Source organism: Syngnathoides biaculeatus, chromosome 20 (assembly GCF_019802595.1).
Source record: "Syngnathoides biaculeatus isolate LvHL_M chromosome 20, ASM1980259v1, whole genome shotgun sequence".
NCBI lineage: Eukaryota > Metazoa > Chordata > Actinopteri > Syngnathiformes > Syngnathidae > Syngnathoides > Syngnathoides biaculeatus.
Genome location: NC_084659.1, coordinates 13,453,580 through 13,471,650, shown reverse-complemented (window position 1 = coordinate 13,471,650; position 18,071 = coordinate 13,453,580). Strand labels below are relative to the sequence as shown.

The 18,071-nt window shown below is 46.2% G+C and overlaps 2 protein-coding genes across 6 annotated transcripts in view; one reads left to right on the top strand and one right to left on the bottom strand.

Moving 5' to 3' along the window:
- Positions 1-17,919, bottom strand: part of LOC133493133 (chemokine-like protein TAFA-2) — a 38,242-nt gene extending 20,323 nt beyond the window's left edge. Inside the window, exon 1 of the mRNA XM_061806077.1 lies at positions 17,842-17,919. The gene's annotated coding sequence lies outside the window, so the exon portion shown is untranslated. The remainder of the gene's footprint in view (positions 1-17,841) is intronic.
- The window catches only part of LOC133493130 (synapsin-3-like), a 159,166-nt gene that overhangs the window by 48,431 nt on the left and 92,664 nt on the right, over positions 1-18,071 (top strand). The window lies entirely within an intron of this gene.

The window sequence follows — 18,071 nt, the reverse complement described above, 5'->3', positions numbered from 1 at the left end:
ATTTGAACACCTGTCTATCTTCTAGAATTCTGACCCTCAAAGACCTGTTAGTCCACACAATCAGTAAGACTCAAAGTTGTAACATGTTACCTTGGAAACGGTGGTCCCAGCTCTTTTCAGGTCATTGACCAAGTCTTGTCGTGTCGTCCTGGGCTGATTCCTCACATTTCTAAGGTTCACTGAGACCCCACGAGGTGTTATCTTGCACGGGGCTCCACTCCGATTGAGACTGACCGTCATGTTTAGTTGCTTCCTTTTTCTAATGATTGCTCCAACAGTGGGCCTTTTTTCACCAGGCTGCTTGGCAATTTCTCCGTAGCCCTTTCCAGACGTGTGGAGTTGTACAATTTTGTCTCTGTTTTTCTTTTGGGACAACTCTCTGGTCTTGGCCATATTACAAGTTTGAGTCTTACTGACTGTATGGGGTGGACGGGTGTGTTTATGCAGGTAACGACCTCTCACAGGTGCATCTGACTCAGGATAATACATGGAGTGGAGGTGGACTCTTAAAGGCAGACTAACAGGTCTTTGAGGGTCAGAATTCTACCTGATAGATCGGTGTTCAAATACTTATTTGCAGCTGTATCACACAAATCGTTAAAAAAATCATACATTGTGATTTCTGGATATTTCTTTAGATTATCTCTCTCATGGTGGACATGCACCGCCGATGAAAATTTCAGACCCCTCCATGATTTATAAGTGGGACAACCTGGAATATAGCAGGGTGTTCAAATACTTATTTTCTTCACTGTATATGACATTCTGTGCACCAAATGCTTCTCCTTCTGGATGTTTATCCAAAATTAGTCTGTTGTAATCTGCATCTGCGTGGCTTCATCATGCTCCTTGCAAGTGGTTTCATTTTTGTATTATCCTCTTGACTCGCGGTTTATTTGCTTTGTATAAAAACGGTTTTGAATCTCAACAATATAGATGCAATTTATTTATATTCTTGGGTTTATCTATCATACACATTTTGGGACTTTCATAAAGATATCCCTCGGCTTAAAGAACGTGGCAACCTTCCCTCTGAGGCAGTAGTCCCCCCCTCCCTCTCTCCCTCTCTCCGCACCTATCCACTTCACCACCGGTGTCGCATATGAGAGGAAAATTAATTGCAGTCCCATTCGGCCGAAGAAGCCGCCACCCGACACCGCTGCTTGCGTGGCCTTTCTGAGAGTTTAACCGCCGAGGTGACCTTCCGTAACGAAACAGCTAGACGCCAGCCGAGAGGTCGCCCTCATCTAAACCACAACAGTCCAAAGGTCTCCTCTTTTGAGTTCCCTTTAATCCGAATATCATTGCACATCTGTCTCATTCTTGAGAGGCAACAGAAGGGCCTGGCTAGCTCTTGGAACAGAGAATAAAACAATGCGGTGGGACTGCTGTACTACAAAGTCCAGAATCAACCTGGGATACTGGGCTTTGCTACCACCGTAGAGGACAAAACAAAGTAAAATTTTGAAGAGCAGTCGGAGTTAACTGCAACGCCGAAATAGATTGATGTCAACTTCTGACAGACATTTCTAGAAAGGACATAAAGTCCAGCTGCACCAAGGTCCAAAACAGCCAGTTTTTGTCAGCTCCACGGGGGGAAAAAATGACAAAAAGACATCTTAATAATGTCATTTTGTCCTTCTGACAAATGGAAGGACACTCTATTTTTTTGGATGGATGCATGACACAAAAATGGTTTATGGTTATATTTAGGGTGGTGTGGATTGGCCAGCCAGACACTCTCGGACAGATTTGATTTCAGTCCATATGTAGAAGGAAAAGACATTTTTTTCCACATCATATATAAGAAGGGAAGAAAGCTGGCAGAAGGAAGGTGTCTGGTGTTCTACGCGACAGAAGAGAGCCTGCGAGGATGAAGGGCAAAGTCTATAAAACAGTTGTGAGGCCCGGCCATGATGTACGGATTAGAGACGGTGGCACTGAAGAGACAACAGGAAGCAGAACTGAAGGTGGCAGAAATGACGATGTTGAGGTTCTCGCACGGAGCGAGCAGGTTGGATAGGATGAGAAATGAGCTCATTAGAGGGACAGCCAAAGTTGGATGTTTTGGAGACAAGGTTCGAGAGAGCAGACTTGGATGGTTTGGACATGTTCAGAGGCGACAGAGTGAGTATATTGGTGGAAGGGTGCTGAGAATGGAGCTACCAGGCAAAAGAGCGAGAGGAAGACCAAAGGAAAGGTTGAAAGATGTTGTGAGGGAGAACATTAGGACTGTGGGTATGAGAGAGGAAGATGCATGAGATAGCCTAAGATCAGGGGTCACCAATGAGGTGCTCGCGGGCGAAAGGTAGCCCGCGAGGTATGTTCTAAAAGTACCATAGACCACAAATTACTATTATTTGTGCTTTGAATTCTGAATCTGACTTGCTTACATGAATTAAAAATTGAAAATACCTGTAATATCATTTACTACAATAAATTAAAAATGTTTAATGTCCGTGTAATGAACTGAGTCTGAAATTTGACGCAAACAGGTCACGTAGCCCTCAGCCTCAAAAAGGTTGCTGAGCCCTGGCTTAGATGAAAAAGATAACACACTGTGGCGACCGGGACAAGCGGAAAGGAAAAGAAGAAGATTTTATATTCGTAATGTGGAGGAAAATGAATTCATATTGGAAAGTACTTAAATGAACTCCATTCATGCTTATCAAGCGCTGTCACTTTATTTTTACTTGTAATTTTCGAGGTTGTGGACACCAGCGCCTTTGGAACAAGACGCCGACATCAAATTATTGCATAATTGGGTCTGCGATGTGGAGACAGTCATGCGCAAGTTTGCTTGAAATCGTAACTTTCCATTCACAGTCGGCGGCTGTGAGGTCCCGGTACCGACGTGCCGTCCAGAGTTGAAAAGAAAAACAAAAAGCAGTGCCTGAAACGAAAATGGAAAGTGCCATCTCCATTTTGTTCGGATGACATGATGAACTCTCCGCGTTTAGCCTTAAAATGCACTTCCCACAGAATTCCCACGTTGGATTGTTGCAGCCAATGAGTGGTGGGGGGATGGGCAGGGGGGGCTCTCGTAGGGAGTGTAGCGCGCCGGCTGTCGCGTGCTTTGACGAGAAGAAAAGGTGAAGCGTGAGGTTTTGGGGCGCAAGGGAAATCTATTTTAAGGCCTGCAATGAAACCTCCCCGTGTCACGGCGACAATGGGAGAGACGTTGACAGGCAATTATGACGTTCTTTAATTAGCTCATAAGCTGCGCTATCTCTGTTCGCCAATTATCATCACCAAATGCCAAGTTTGACGTCTCCCGCGCGGGTCGATTTGACAAGGACGTACAGCGCACCCCGCGCACCCGATGCACAATATATTACGACTATAAGAGCCGAACACGAGGTCTCAGAAGATGAGCGCAAATGATTCTGAACCAGCGACATCAATTCTGTTGTTTTTGTGCTCTACGGCGTCGCGTCTGGATATTTTCAGATTCCTGTAAAAACCCACAATGATTTAAGATATGCGCCGTAGATACAAGCGGCGTCTCCCACTCCGCGAAAAATAAATAACAAGCGTCGAGGCCAATTTACGCTGTCACAGCAGCGGAAAAACATCACGCCACGCGCCAAAGTCGAGTTTTATGTGCAAAACTCGCATTGATTTGAAGATATCCGCTAATGTTTGTGCTCAACGCTTGGATTTTTGCTCTGAGAACATTTTCTAACAGTGAGTCGAAGTTGCAGACGTAATTAAAGGAATCGCTAAGGAGCTTAGAAAGGAAGTTGAAATGTCAATGTGTGTGTGTGTGTGTGCTCGTGTGTGTCGCCTCTTCAAGGGAAAACTACTCAATGGAAAAGTTCCCTGAAAGTTGCTTGAAATGTCACCCGTGTGATCGATAGACGCACTTTTCATTGGTCTTTACAGTTTCTCCGAGATGATTGCCCGCCGTCGCGACCTCGGATTGATTTGGAATCACATTTCAGGCAAGATGTGTTGCAAACGAGAGATAACTGGTACAACTCTATTTTGATTGGAGTGATTTGTTTCAAAATCAGCTTTTTATAAACTTTTTGCAGCTAAGCACCCACTTCAAGGTCCCAATTGAATTGACGCACCAAGCATAGTATAGTCCATCAGGGCTTTGCCGCGACGGCTCATCTCCAGGAGACGTCACGGAGACTCTCATCCCCGTCAGGTCGCAAACTTGTCTCAAGCCCAGTGAGATAGTCTCCTTAAAGGGAAATTCCGGTGGTTCTGATCAACAATGTATCCAATATGTCATGGAATATGTACTGTATCTTGACAATGTAATGTTAATCCTCTCTCATTTAACGGTGTGTTGGGGAGATTTTTATCGACAATTACGATTTTTCAGGGGCACCGCCATTTTGGTGAGTCACATGACCTACGTGCGCAGATGTGACTGACGTGTACCGTGTCGCAACAAAGGCTCGATTACGTGGGACATCCTTTATGACCAGCGCTGATTTCTCGGATTTATCCTCATCTGATGAAGAAATAGCAGTATCGGTTGATCGGGAAGACGGGGGAATATGTCCATACAGATTTGAACCTGTGGCTGTAATTTAAGGTGAATATTCGGACGGTTCTTCGGGCACGAATGATGCGGACTCTGACGAGCGAGCGAGCTCCACCGAGCGGCGGGGCCGTGAGCGAGCTCCGGCTAGCGGCGGAACCGAACCATCCACAGGTTCAAATCTGTATGGACGTTATTCCACCCTCTTCCCGATCAACCGATACTGATATTTCTTCATCAGATGAGGATAAATGCGAGAAGACAGCACTGGGCACAATGTAATCGAGCCTTTGGTGCGGCACCTCATACGTCACATCCGTGCATGTCGGTCATGTGACTCGCCTATTGGATACATTGTTGATCCAAACCACCGGAATTTCCTTTGAACAGCCGTTAGTTTTTCCCGTCAGTGCCAGCTCTCGTCGCTCTCAACATCTCCTGCATTCTTCCATGTTGCGTCCAATCTCCTTGCACTTGCAGCAGTCCAGAGAAATGCTGCAAAGCCGTACTTTAAATCTTTCTGACTCAGTGGCGGGCGCTGCGAGGTGGCTCAATCTGGTTCCTTAGTAAAACCCAGAACGGTAAAACAACTGCAGGAAATGAGTTAGCACATCGTTCCATCGTGTAATCTTAGATAAGGCCAAGCTACTTGATCGCAACGGATCTCAAGGCCTTGTACAAATGTATTTATTGAGCATCTGCTACGTTCAACACTAGCGGCGGTCACGACTGAGCACGCTCGGCCGACACGACTCGCAAATCACTTGCACCTGGTGTCCCCTTATCGCCGCTCTCACGTGTCACTCGCATTGGCGTCGCGTTTTCCCCGACGTAGTGGTCGGAGCAGGAGGCTGAGAAAGTGAGGGGATCAATTTAATTACATTGTGTTTTGTTTGATTAAATATTCAATTGCATCCCTCTCCTCTGTTTTACATGAGCGAGCAACAAGGCTCAAGTTATTTCTGCAGTGGCCCTCACGGGAGTTATAATCCCGGCTAAGTGACAGCCTAATTTGCGATATTAGATTGCTTTCATTGAGGTCGTTCGGGCTCGCTTCGGACATTAGCGCTATGAAAAGGCTGCCATGCCTCAGCGGTCACATTCGTACTCCGCGTACGTGAGTGAAGTAGAAAGGGAGGGCGAAGGTCTTCGCGAGCCTCCTCGGAGGCCATATTTCCACGCTCGCGTTCAATCTTCCCGCCGCAAACGGGGAGGGGAGAGCAAAGAAAAACCGAACTGAGCCGAAGGTACGCCGCGTGGACTGCGGCCTCCTCGCTGGGGGCCAATCGCCGGCGCGAAGGTGGTCCGTTTATAATGAGCGGTGAGAGGTAAATGGTAGGTGAAGTGCCGGGAAAATTGGAAAAGTCGTTGGCAGCGGGAGGGGAAAATCGCCAGAAAGGGGATAAAAAGCCAATATGATTGGCAGGGTGGGTCAGGAGACAAAAAAAAAAAAAAGCATTCAGACGAATTGCAAAAAAATCAAAGCAAGTTGCATGTTTGTGTGGAGAGAGAGAGAGAGAGAGAGAGAGAGAGAACAGAAATCCAAAGTCTGGTCCCGCTCCAGCCGGAAAGACGAGTTTGACCGTCTTAGAGCCTTTTTTTTTTTTTTTTTTAAATTTGCCCGCACGGTTTGCTATCCAAAGTCAACCCATCGCCGCCGACCATTCAGGGTGTCAGGGGCCAGAACGAGTCATTAAAGCCAATAGAAAAACGGGGAATTAGTTTGAATTAATCCACAACTTTCCCCCGTTTTCTTGCCAAAGTTGCCGAAATGGAAGGACACGGAAATCTAGCGGAGCGCATCAGAACTAATGGGCTGGCGGAGCGCCCCCGCAAACGAGACGGGGGGCTAATGGATCCACAAGCCGGGCTAAAATGGCCGAAGCAGATTGCGTGTGGATAGCAACACGACGACCGCGGTCCTTCTTTTGTCGGGGAAATGTAATATATGATGATAAATGCGAATATACTGCACGGTTCCTCATTCAGGGACCCCCTCCCTCCCGCTGCGGGTGATTCTGGGCGGGCTGCAGGCTGAGATGAGCAGCGGCATAAATGCCAATTAGATGGATAATATCACGGCCGCTAAAAATGATGCACGAGGCGAGCGCGAGGACATTTTCATAACCCGCCCCCCGATTCCATTCCGCGTGAGTTAGGTTTCGACAAACGTTTCATTGAAAGTGATGATTTGAAACGCCATATCGGATGTCGTCGCTTATTTAAAAAAAGGCGCGGCGTTCACCTTTTATTGGCCTGCATTAACGGCTCACCTCATGATTACTTTTTGCCTCTTCGCAATATGCAGATTTAATAGCTGCTCGTAATGTTGTGATGTTACGCTCTCCGAGAATTGATTACCCACCCTTATGTTATTGCATTGCTGAGGCGTTTGGGGGGGGGGGGCACACTTTATTACCTTTAACATTGCCGATTACATCACATATTAATTTGGATATGGACTGTATGTGGATATCTTTAAGATGGCTATCGGTTTGTATATGGACTGAAAGTGTTCACAAATGTATAGTTAAGCAACATAATTATCGAGTCTATTTCGCCGTATCCGATGAAGACGGATGCAATTTGGTTCATGGGATGGAACGTGAATACATTTTCATATTCCGGGGATTCACTTTGTATAAACGTACAAATAATCTGACCTTCTCCGTCTTGTCTGGACAAATTTCGTTAGGCAGAATTTTTCACGTAAACATTGTCTGAGTCAGAAATGTGTGATAGCGACAGGTTGCACACTCTGTCATAATTGTTTGAATTATGTCATGACATAAGTTAGATGAGAAAATTGGCATATTGACCTCGGTGGAGATGTTTATGGTTTTGGCCTTTAAGACGTCCGTTCAAAATAGGGATTCGATAGTCCTGAGAGCGAGGCGCAGTTGTAACTTCTCGCTCGACGCGGCCTTTCGTCGTTCATCAGCGCCTCGGGTTTGTTCCCGCGGTTATAAAACGGAGCGCTGCTTTGTATTGGACTGTTTTATGCAGGAATATGACTCAAACCTCAAATGGGGTGGCAACAGTCGTGAAAAATGGCTCTCGGTAAAATGCAGTGCAGTTGAATGGCCTCGATAATAAGCATGAAAGCAAAGCTGGTAGCCCTTGGGCGGTGTAATTTTTATTTTTTTTTAATGAATGTTTTGTTTTTGAATAATTTCTTTTCCTAAAATATGAATGCATGGTGGCGGCTGGGTGACTCAGGCAGTCTAAGCTTTGGCCAACCAGTTCAGGGTGTACCCTGCCTCCTGCCCGTTTACAGCTGGGATGGGCTCCAGCACTCCCCGTGACCCTCGTGAGGATAAGCAGTGAAGAAAATGGACGGATAAATGCATGGGTACAGGAAGGGGAGATGGCGGAGGGGTCGCACCGCCTCATTGTCGTAACGCAGAGGACGTAGAGCCGCGAGCCGGGGTTGGGGCGGCCGATTTCGACAGGTGCCGGCGGATAATTGGGTGGCGCGCGGTCGACGACCGCCGCGCTTCTGTCTCCTGCAGCTCATTACTATCAGTCAGAATCCCCCCGGTTTTTAAAAAGCTCCACAGCAGACATGACTCCTCAGATTTGCTAAAACTCCAACGGCGCGTTGAAATGTTGACAATAAAGGTCTTGTCTCCCCTCCGAGGTTTAGCGGCCTGTTAAATCATTGTCGTGAATACGAGGTTACACAAATAGCGGAATAGGTGGCACGGTGTTGAAGTGGGTAGCACTCCAGCTCAGAGCGAGGCTGGTCCGGGGTTTTCAAACCTCCTCCCTCTCACTCTCCCACTGAAAGCTGCGATCGGCTCCATTTCCCTGTGACCCTTTAGACCTTGCTCGGTTCGTTTTGGAGTACAAAAAAAAAAAAAAAAAATAATGGATGGAAGTGTGTACAAGCCAGTGTGCGCAGGGTATTGCTGCCTCATTGCACAAAGTAGATAACAGGATCAGGTTCCATAAGCCAACAATACATCAACAGGTGTGAAATGTCTGTCCTTGAAAACTCCAGCCCGAGCTTAATAGTTACCGAGAGGAGATATGAGGTCTTACGTCTTCTACAAAGCTCATTTTGGCGCTCGTAGCAAGAGCTACTCGGAATTACTTAGCTTTTTTTCCCCGTCTTTATTCAGCCAAAGCACATATTTTACATTTGAAAGAATCTTTTAGCACACCACGTCAAAAATGTCACAAAATAGTCCAGATATGTCTTGACACAGAAATTGAATCCTGGCGATCTCTCATCATTCATGTTGAACATGTTCCAGGTAATCATTAAATTCAGATCGAGTGTCAAAAAATTCTGTTGTGATCCTCTTCTTGTGAAGAATCTTGTGGCATTCCTTGTTACTCTGCCATTCCTAAACTGCATTGGAAATTTTGATACGCCTCCTAATCCAACCCTACTTCCTAACCTCTCCGACCTAGCTTGCGGTTTTCAACAGGAGTCTCACTCCAACCGCTTTAAAATGTCAGCGGAAAGTTCACGTACTTCTTAACTTTCTGGCCAATTTCCCCACTGAAGTTTAAAGCTCGAGAAAGTTCAAACTTTCCGGTCTACGAGTCACAAAGTCTAAAGAGCACTCGGTTCTGTCCATTTCGGCCCCTTGGACGTCCCGAGTTGAACGGTGCAATTAGAGCGGCGCGATATGCAAACTGTTCCGGCCGCTTGCCCGCAACTGATTGCAGTACTAAATGATCCCTTATTACTGCACCATGAGCACTTTTGGGAGACTTATGCTGTTGTAGCGTTTCACAGTTATCTCGCTGATAGAAATGTTTGCGCATAGCATGCGGACACTTCTCTAATAATTTTCACACAGTGCAACCGCTTGGTTGCTCCGGAGTCCTGTATAAAGATAGAATTAGTGACACGTAGCCTTCAGAAACATCTTTTAAAATAGTGGTGTCGACAGTCACTCGGATGACTGACGTGGTCTGCCCAACACGGATGTTTCTTCACTCCCGGGTTTTTGTAATTAGTTGCCTGCACTTTGAGCACGCGGCGTAATTGGTTCCGCGGCCTTCGGCTCGTTCAAGTTGACTATCGGCCAACGTGATTTGCCGGGCGTCCTTGACAAAGAGTGAAAATGAAACCTCCGATCAGACGGGAACTCTGACGCCAGAGCGTGACGGAAGTAGTGGAAGATAGCGTGACCCATCTCTACAAGGTGGCCCCCACCCCTTAACGCTAATGATTAGCTAGTGCTTCAACGGGCATCAAATAATTCCAAAGTCAGCTCATAACAAACGGTCCAAACTGTGTGCAAGGCTCAGGCACTCGTTTTAATCGGCGGCTGGTTATCTGGTTTTGCTCCGATTCAAAATTGGAAATTGCCAGTGAACGGCGCCCCAAAACTGCAGATGTAGCGACCAATCAAAAATGAATGAGCCTTCAAAAAAGATGTAATTGGGGTTCTTGGTTTTTAGCGAATACAAGGTACGCACGGTCAACCCATGTTGTTGTAGCCAAGTACGACAGTCCTTATTCCGTATCAAGGTCCAGAAAAATGGGGCGCTCCACAGGTGTTCCACCGTCAGTGTGGTCGGTTTTTGAGCACAGTTGAAGAGATGCGTATCGTGGGGGGGGGGGGGGCGACGTCACACAATAGGCATTTATCGACGATGTTGTCGAGTCGTTGCTGATAGTTGTTGAGTTTGTGACACCAGCTTGAACGGAGTTGCGATTGCGTCGGGCCGCTTGAATTGTCTTTCGGATTCAGCTACTGGAGGCGGGTAGCCGCCCAACACGATGTCGGGTTTGTAGCCGGCGATCCCGTCTCCTACTGCCAACCCATACCAGTAGTTGTTGTTGGTTTATTTTTTGCTAACACTTACTGGAATTCCAATTCGTTGACAATTTTCTCCGTACTGACAGCCCAAAAGCACGTTTTGACGTATTTGGGAGATTTTGCGCCGGTTCGATGAAACCACGGTTGAACTTTTTGGCCACAATTCCGAAGGGTTTGTCTGGCGTAAACATAAAAGTTTTTCCCATAGCTACAGTAAAGCACGGCGCTTTAGGGCTGTTTTTCTTCAGCATGAGACCACATGAGTGGAATGAGGAACAGTTCAAAATATGCCTTCGAACTTCGGGCTTGTGCGAGAAAAGAATGACGAAAAAAACATCTGAAAAACATCCATTTGAATTTGATCGGTCAATTCTGTACACAGCTACATCCCAGATGTAATGGGCATTTTTTACTTCCTCCCTCGAAATGATTACTTTGTTTGCACAGTTTAAAGGCGACCTGAATCGTGGAAAATGATTTGTCGGGGTCTTATTTTCTCTGAGATCGCAAGAACCCGGCATTTGTACATGGGGTGTGTCGAGTTTTTCTACCCACTGTAACATGCTATTTTGAAGGCACTAATGTGACAGCCATCAAGGTCAAAAAGATTTTTTTTTTTTTTTTTTGGGGCGGGGTGCACGATGACTCATCGTGTGGCAATATAAGAATATCAATGCGCGGCCCCTTAACCATCCGCAAAGCCGCCGCCGCGGCCACCGCGGAGGGTCTGACAAAACCAAACACAAAAACGTCCGCAGGCCAAAAGCAAATGTGTTTCTCTCTCCCCCCCCCCCCCCCATCTCTATCTCCCCTTCATAACTCCGGCTGTCGGCTGGCAGAATGTAAATGAGCCTCTCAGCACCGAGCCTATGATGGTGTCAGCGCTCTTCTTAGTCTCTGGTCTCATTAGAAGCCGAGTGGAGCTGACATTTACTCAGCCACTGTGCTCGCTCGCTCTTCACGCAGGGGCACTCGGGTCCAAACAATACACAGTGAGATACTCCAGCCGTCCCCGAAACCTTTGCGAGCGGTCGGTGGCAATATTGTGTGTTGACTTAAAATAATGTTAAATGCCAACGTGCAGTTTTTTTTTTTACACAAGGCCGGACAGAAGCAAAGTTGGATCCGCACCGAATTGTGGATCTTCACAGATCCACCCATATCTGGAAATCCTTTAAGAATGAAATGATGTGAAATAATCCTTCATACACACAGGGTTTTTTTTTGTTTTTGTTTTTTTTTTTGTGTACGCCTGCTAATTGCCCAACAAATGACTTTTAACTAGCGTTCCGATGACGGAGTGACTCATCTTTTGTCATCCGGGGTAAAAAGATGTTGTGTGTCCTTGTGGTATTATTACCGCCTCGGTGTCAGCATGGCACGCTCCCCGCGGCGGGATTAATTAGGATTCAGGATTAATAGCCAACACATTCTTCTCTTTGATGATTGACGGGGTTATTTTCAGCGCAACGGCCTGCGTCGTGTTACAGTTTTCTGCCCTTTCACTTTGCTCGTCACCTTGTAAAGACGCCGTTAAAGCGAGCGGAATTCGAGGGGACAACAGCGGTCCGCCGCGCCTCGACGGTAAACTAGATCACGGCTCGGATTTGAAATTAATAGGATGGCTACGGCTATTTCCTGACTCCCCCTCCTCTGGGGACCCCGCAGCTCTGTTTTTTTCCCGCGGTCCTCTCATCCTGTTACTAATGCCCGACTCGGTGTAACCCTTATCTCTGTGCTCACTACATGGCCCGATAGGGCTCTGTGTGTAAGCAATTAAAATGGCTTCTTTTCCCCAGATAAGTGGGGGAGCGTGGTCAGACTGGAAGCCACAGGCGGCCAGTACCAAGTCTTTAGGTTACCGACCCCCCCCAACGCCGCCCTCACCCTGATGGCCTGTGGGGGGGGGGGGAGCGAGGGCGCACCCGGCGAGGGCGCGCCGCTCAGCGCGATCACGTACGCGGAGGGTCGTAAAATTCCGCCAGAGGCGCAAACGTACACAAGCTGTATGTTTTCCACATCACAAACACAGTTAAAATTAATATTTAAACAGCGTCGTACATAATGATTGTCAAGCCGGGCCCGGGAAAGATCACTTCCTTTTCAACTCGGAAGAATAAACCAAATATACATCATTCGCTTCTAATGAGCGAGGCGTTCTTTGTAGGGGAGCTCGCGTCTGTGCATCAAAAGCGGGTTTCCAGCTGGGAACCGGCAGACAGGTGTAACGCATCCCATCATGTTCTTTTCAGGGATTCTCGAGACGAATTCTAAAGAATCCGAAAGCACGCTCGCAGAACTTTGCGACTGTTACGGAATCATAGCTGCTCGCGATGATCCAATTTTATGCAGCCTATGGCCTTAATTGGGTGTGGAGATGGAACACGCCGTCGTTGCGGGCTCGTTCGTCAGCTGTTTAACGACGAGATGACGGCATCGTCATTATGACCTGGCAATCTTTGCGTAATTACGTACTTCTCTTATCTCCTCCGTGTTCGGTATCACGTTACCACCTTCATCTGTAGCTACTGACAGACTTAGAGCTGATGCGTATGATGCGACTGTCTCCACCGTATCTTCGCTCTCTGTTCACCGTGCATACCACCACCCTCGCGCTTTGTTCCAGTGACTGTTTTAACCTCTTTATTCCCCAAGTCCACACTGGAAAATGAAACACCCTCCAACAAAATAATACAACTCCCCATTCCAGTGCTATCATTTAAAAAATAAGTAAGGGATACTGTACATGATCACTGCACCTGTCATTGGTGTCATGAGAAAGGCTGGACCATGGCTAAGAGGGGCGTGGCCTGGCCACCGCTCCGAGCGGTTTCATCTCTGACACCTGTCACCGCTTACATCTGTCACTGGTTTTTTGCCAGTTCATTGAGTATGCTTTCCTGCATCCAGAGTCACTCCGCCGCTGCGCCATTATAGCCCAGTCACGCTTTTTGGTTATGCTCTTTAGTTGACTCATAATTATCAGACATTTTTTCTTGTTTTTTTTTTTATCGTGCCTTCTTGGGCTGTGTTGTCATGCGCATGTTTCATTTATAATAAAACCCACTGAACATCATGTCCTCGTCTTGGAGTCCTGCATTTGGGCCCGCCCGTGCACCGTTGGGTCGTGGCAATTGGCCTGTTTTGAACCTTTTTTTCACCGAGGATGCAATGGAATGTGTAACTGCTGTGTACTACGCAGTACACTTTGGTGTCTGTGTATTTGGGACATTGAAAATGAGAATATGTTCTCAATTGCCTTACCCGGATAACTGCAGTAAACGATAGCAATGACCTCCACACTAGTAAAGCTTAATACTTCCCTGACGAAACATAACTGAGAGCAGCGGCGCAGTCAAACAAATAAATTTGCCGTGGCTTTATCGAGCCAAAGCATAAAAGTAACTCTTTTGAACATGAATATGGTGCCTCGTAGGGTCAAAAAGTCTTTGTGCTCCATAAAAAAAATTCAAATTCAACATGTTCCAGGTAATCATTAAATTCAGATCGCATGTCTACAAGTTCAGTTTTTGATGAAAAGGGTAATAGACATTAAAATAAAAATTGAAAATAAATGATGCAACATGCAGTAACTTATGCAGTAGTTTCTCGAAGTTCAATGTGTGGCAGCAACACGCTTCTGTGTACGGGTGCTGAAACCTATCGCATTATTTTCTTTTCTTAAATATGCATTGGGCTCATTTGAGAACAATGTATATTTAAAAAAAAAAAACGTCTGTCACGGAGAAGTTTACCAAAGTTTAACGTGTGGCCGCAACACGCTTCGTGTACAGAGGAGCCGACTCGCTGTCTTTTTTTTTCCAATCATAGTTAATGAATGCGAGTTTGTGTAAAAACAGGTCTCATTTATTTCATTATTGGTATTTATATTGAAAAAATCCGAGTGGCTCCATCGCTATGTGGGATTTAGTCTTGATTGAGATGTATCCAGACTTTTCTACGCTTTCAAACTCTTCCGTGTAAATCTCGACCGCTTACTCACCAGATCATGTGTAGATCCAGTTGTCCAAGACAAGCGGAAGCTGGTTAATGGTCCAATTTCTTAAAACATCGACTTTGGCATTAAATATGGGTCCTCTATGCCAAGTGTCTCTCATTTTTCCTCATACCTTCATTTATTATCACCTTCTAAATGTTTAACTGTATCGGACAAAACTCTGGGCATCGTGCTATCAAACATATTTTCGTGCCGTCTCCAACCGACTTAGCATTGAAGAATGGTTTGTTTGACCGACACTTCCTGCCAGTGACGTGATTTGATGACGTAGGTGCACAAGCTCTATATCCAGTACCTGACCTCATCTTGTTGTCACGTTTTTTTTTTTTTTTTTCCTGTGCCGTTCCCATCCCATAATTCTCCGCTGCTTACGCAAACACCCCTGCTGTCGTCGAAAGCGAGGCATTTTGATGCAAAGCGAGGCAAGGCGGCGGAGCACCGGCCCGTTTCCACCTCCCTTCACTCTTCGTATTGGACATATCTTGCACACGAGGTGCTTTCCAGCTGAGTAGTCACAGAGGAAAACTGCAAACAGTTCACTGCACAGCGCTCCCCTTCCCACTCGTTTGTTTGATTTTTGCTAGCTGTGGTCGTTAGGGCAAAGCCTTCCAGGACCAAAACGATCTGTGACCCAACATCCCGTTTACCTGCTCCCAGCACGCCGAACGACTGTTCGAAAGTCATCCCACTTGTCACGCGCGAGGCCCGACTCCTCCCGTCATGTCGTGTTTCTTTAAGATGGCGTCCGTGTGGATTGACTTGGTGCTCATTTGACTATTCTTACTTGGAATGAAACGGAGGGCGATGGCGGCACCCTCCAGATCAAACGGAATGTGGAAGTGCGTGGATCGGTGGTGGGGTTGGGGGGGCGACGAAGGCCTCGCTCCCGACTTACATCAAACACGCGCACAGCGTGCGCTAATCAGACCCACAAAATTCAAACTTGCGTCCTTGGAGCTGAACTGAATGTGAAGGCGTGTGTCACACCAAAATAGATCCAGAAATCGCTCCAAGTGACGTTCAAATTAATTATGCGCCGCACACAGTATTTTATTGATTTAGTGATAGGATTGTACAGATAAACATGTTGACAGTAACCCCCCAGTAAACTGTACAGGATGAAGAATGCTGTATATGCCTGAAAGTATTCTTGTATCTAATGTACCATTTGTTCGCCCATCTATGGCATTGTGCGTTAAAATTAAGATAAAATTACTTTCCTAAGGAAATGCACTGTGGTTTTAAATATGCAATATATTTGTTTGATGTTTAGTTTGACAGTAAACTTTTTTTTTTTTTTTTGCTTGTAATTGAAAGCCGCAAACACCTGAACGTTGGCTTGTATTTTTTAAAAACTTCTAAATTGGGTCACACAAGGCGCCACGCTATGTATTCAACCAACTCTTTGTGCTTCCGCCCGTTTATATCTTGCGCTTTTCAGCTGGCATTCGCATTGTTGCAGCACATTTTATCTGAAACGAAGTGTTGGATTGTTTATGTATACATTAGTGTTAGCTGCCAAGAGACGATGAATGTAAATTACTCGTTTCGACTGATCTTGTAGACACTGTCGCAAACCGAGCGTAAAATGAGAAAGATGATTGAATTGACTTTGAAAGCAGCGCCGGTTGCCAGTATCCGAGAAAGGGATGATCTAATCGGGTTTCTCCACACGCAATCATCTCTATTGCGAGCAGAGACTGGTCCAAAAAAGTGTACAAATCTAGTGAGGAGCACTTTTTGGGGCCCTCAGAGGTCATAATGGACAAATTCAAAAGTCTGTTGCTCGCCACAGCTGTTCACAGGCTGCGTTCTTCGGCCCAGTTGGCTCGGATTGGCCGTCGTCGTCATCGGTTATCGACGTGACGACCGGGTTCGCGAGGCGTGCCAGAAAAATAAGGTCACATTGGCTGGTGTCGTCCAACTGGAGGAGGACCAGCGTGACCCCAGGCACTGAGCCCGAGGCGTTCAAGCCCTCATCATTCGCAGACAAGGAGCTGTGACTAATTCCGCACTTCCGCCTAATTGGACCTTGCCAGTTCTGCTCTGGCTGAAGTACACAAAAGGGGGCAAATTATTGGGACACCTGGCCTCAGTTTTGCAAGTTCAGAACTCTCGTACGCATTCAGGAGAAAATACGGAGTCTAGATTCATTAATTGTTTGGGGGATACATTCTTATGTTTTTCAACCTAAATGGAGCCAAAGTACAATAATTACATGATTAAAAAAAGATGAAAAATCTCTCGACCTGAAATGAAGAGTGTCACAAAAAGTACTCAAAATATTGATCATCTCCGCTTAAACGTGTATTGGGTCAGTGTGCTCGTGCCGCGGCTTTTTCTGTCATATGAACGGCAACAAGTGGGCGTACTAAATAATATTTTGGGGAGTTGGGTAGTTTTCTCTGGCACCACCTGATGATCCCACACATGGGTTCGCAGTACTTTATTATCTGAACATGGCACTTTTCCGATAGGATGCGATGACTTTTGTTTTGTTTGCCCGACAGACTCGAGCAATTATCTATCGATCAGAACCGGGGATACCTTATAGGATAAGCTTCATTTCACCTCTGACCCAAACGAGAAAAAATGGACAATAAAATGAATGGATGAAGGCCAGAATAATCATCACACTATATTGGAAAAAAAAAAAAACAAACATTGCTTTTCTCCATGTCTTCTTTTTATATACAGATAAGAGTCGTCGTGGGGTTTTCAAACTTATTAAAATGAACGTGAGCATATTGTTTCCGGTTCTGCCAACCCAAATAGGCAGATGTGAATGAATATTACAGGTGTTTTCATTCAAAGCCGCTTGTCTAATAGCCAAGAGATTAGTTGTGGAGGATTGGATCGCAGGCGAGGCATTAAAGCACCTTTACTAATATGACTTGATAGTTGCCAGGATACATATTGCGCCGATCGCCAGCCGGCGGCTCTCTTTTCATTTGCTCCCTTCCCGTTATTTATCACGGCTATTACACGCGTGGCGGCAAGCGCTTGTGCGGCGGCCGCGGCGGTCCTGGCGCGCCTCCGCCGCTGCATTTCATCACCGGACGACTCGCATTGGCCGCACCGGGCTGGAGGTGAAATCACTAAATCACGATTCAAATGAATGGATTTACAGCGGGTGGCGTTTACAGCAGCCAACATGCCGCCACGCCTACTCATGGTCAACGGGGATTTTAGTGGACTCCACGGTGTGCTAGAATGAATCAAAAAAAAAAATGTATCCAGAGTTCTCCACGGGATTTGCATAACTATATGAAAGAAGTGTTTATTGTGAGCAAGCGAGTAAAGTGCGAGTCCTGTCGCTTGCAATGCAGATCAAGCTCCACTTGAGAGCCAGGTTTGCCATAAATAAATCATCTGTTTGCTGAGAGCTGAGAGTCCATTCCCACTAACTAAGAAACTGCAGGTACAAGTGAATAATTTATTGTTAAACGCTCGTTTGGGTGGTAAATTGTTTCGGTATTGATTGAAGGTAAAGGTATGTAATGCAAAGCGCACAAGGCAGAGGAAAAGTCGATGGCTCTTACCTGGAAGTGTCCCACTCCCTTCCCACGCCTTCACGCCCCTTTAAACCATCAGGTGGGCTGGTCACATCCAGGGTCTCAAATCTGGAGACGCGCGTTTAAAAAAAAAAAAAAAAAAAAAAAAAAAAAAAAGCGAGGATCGGCTTCTTATCGGCACCGATTTATATGTCCATTAACGCATCGCCGACGGCATCTCATCCGCCACGAAGAGCAACTTTCGTTTTCTTCTGCAA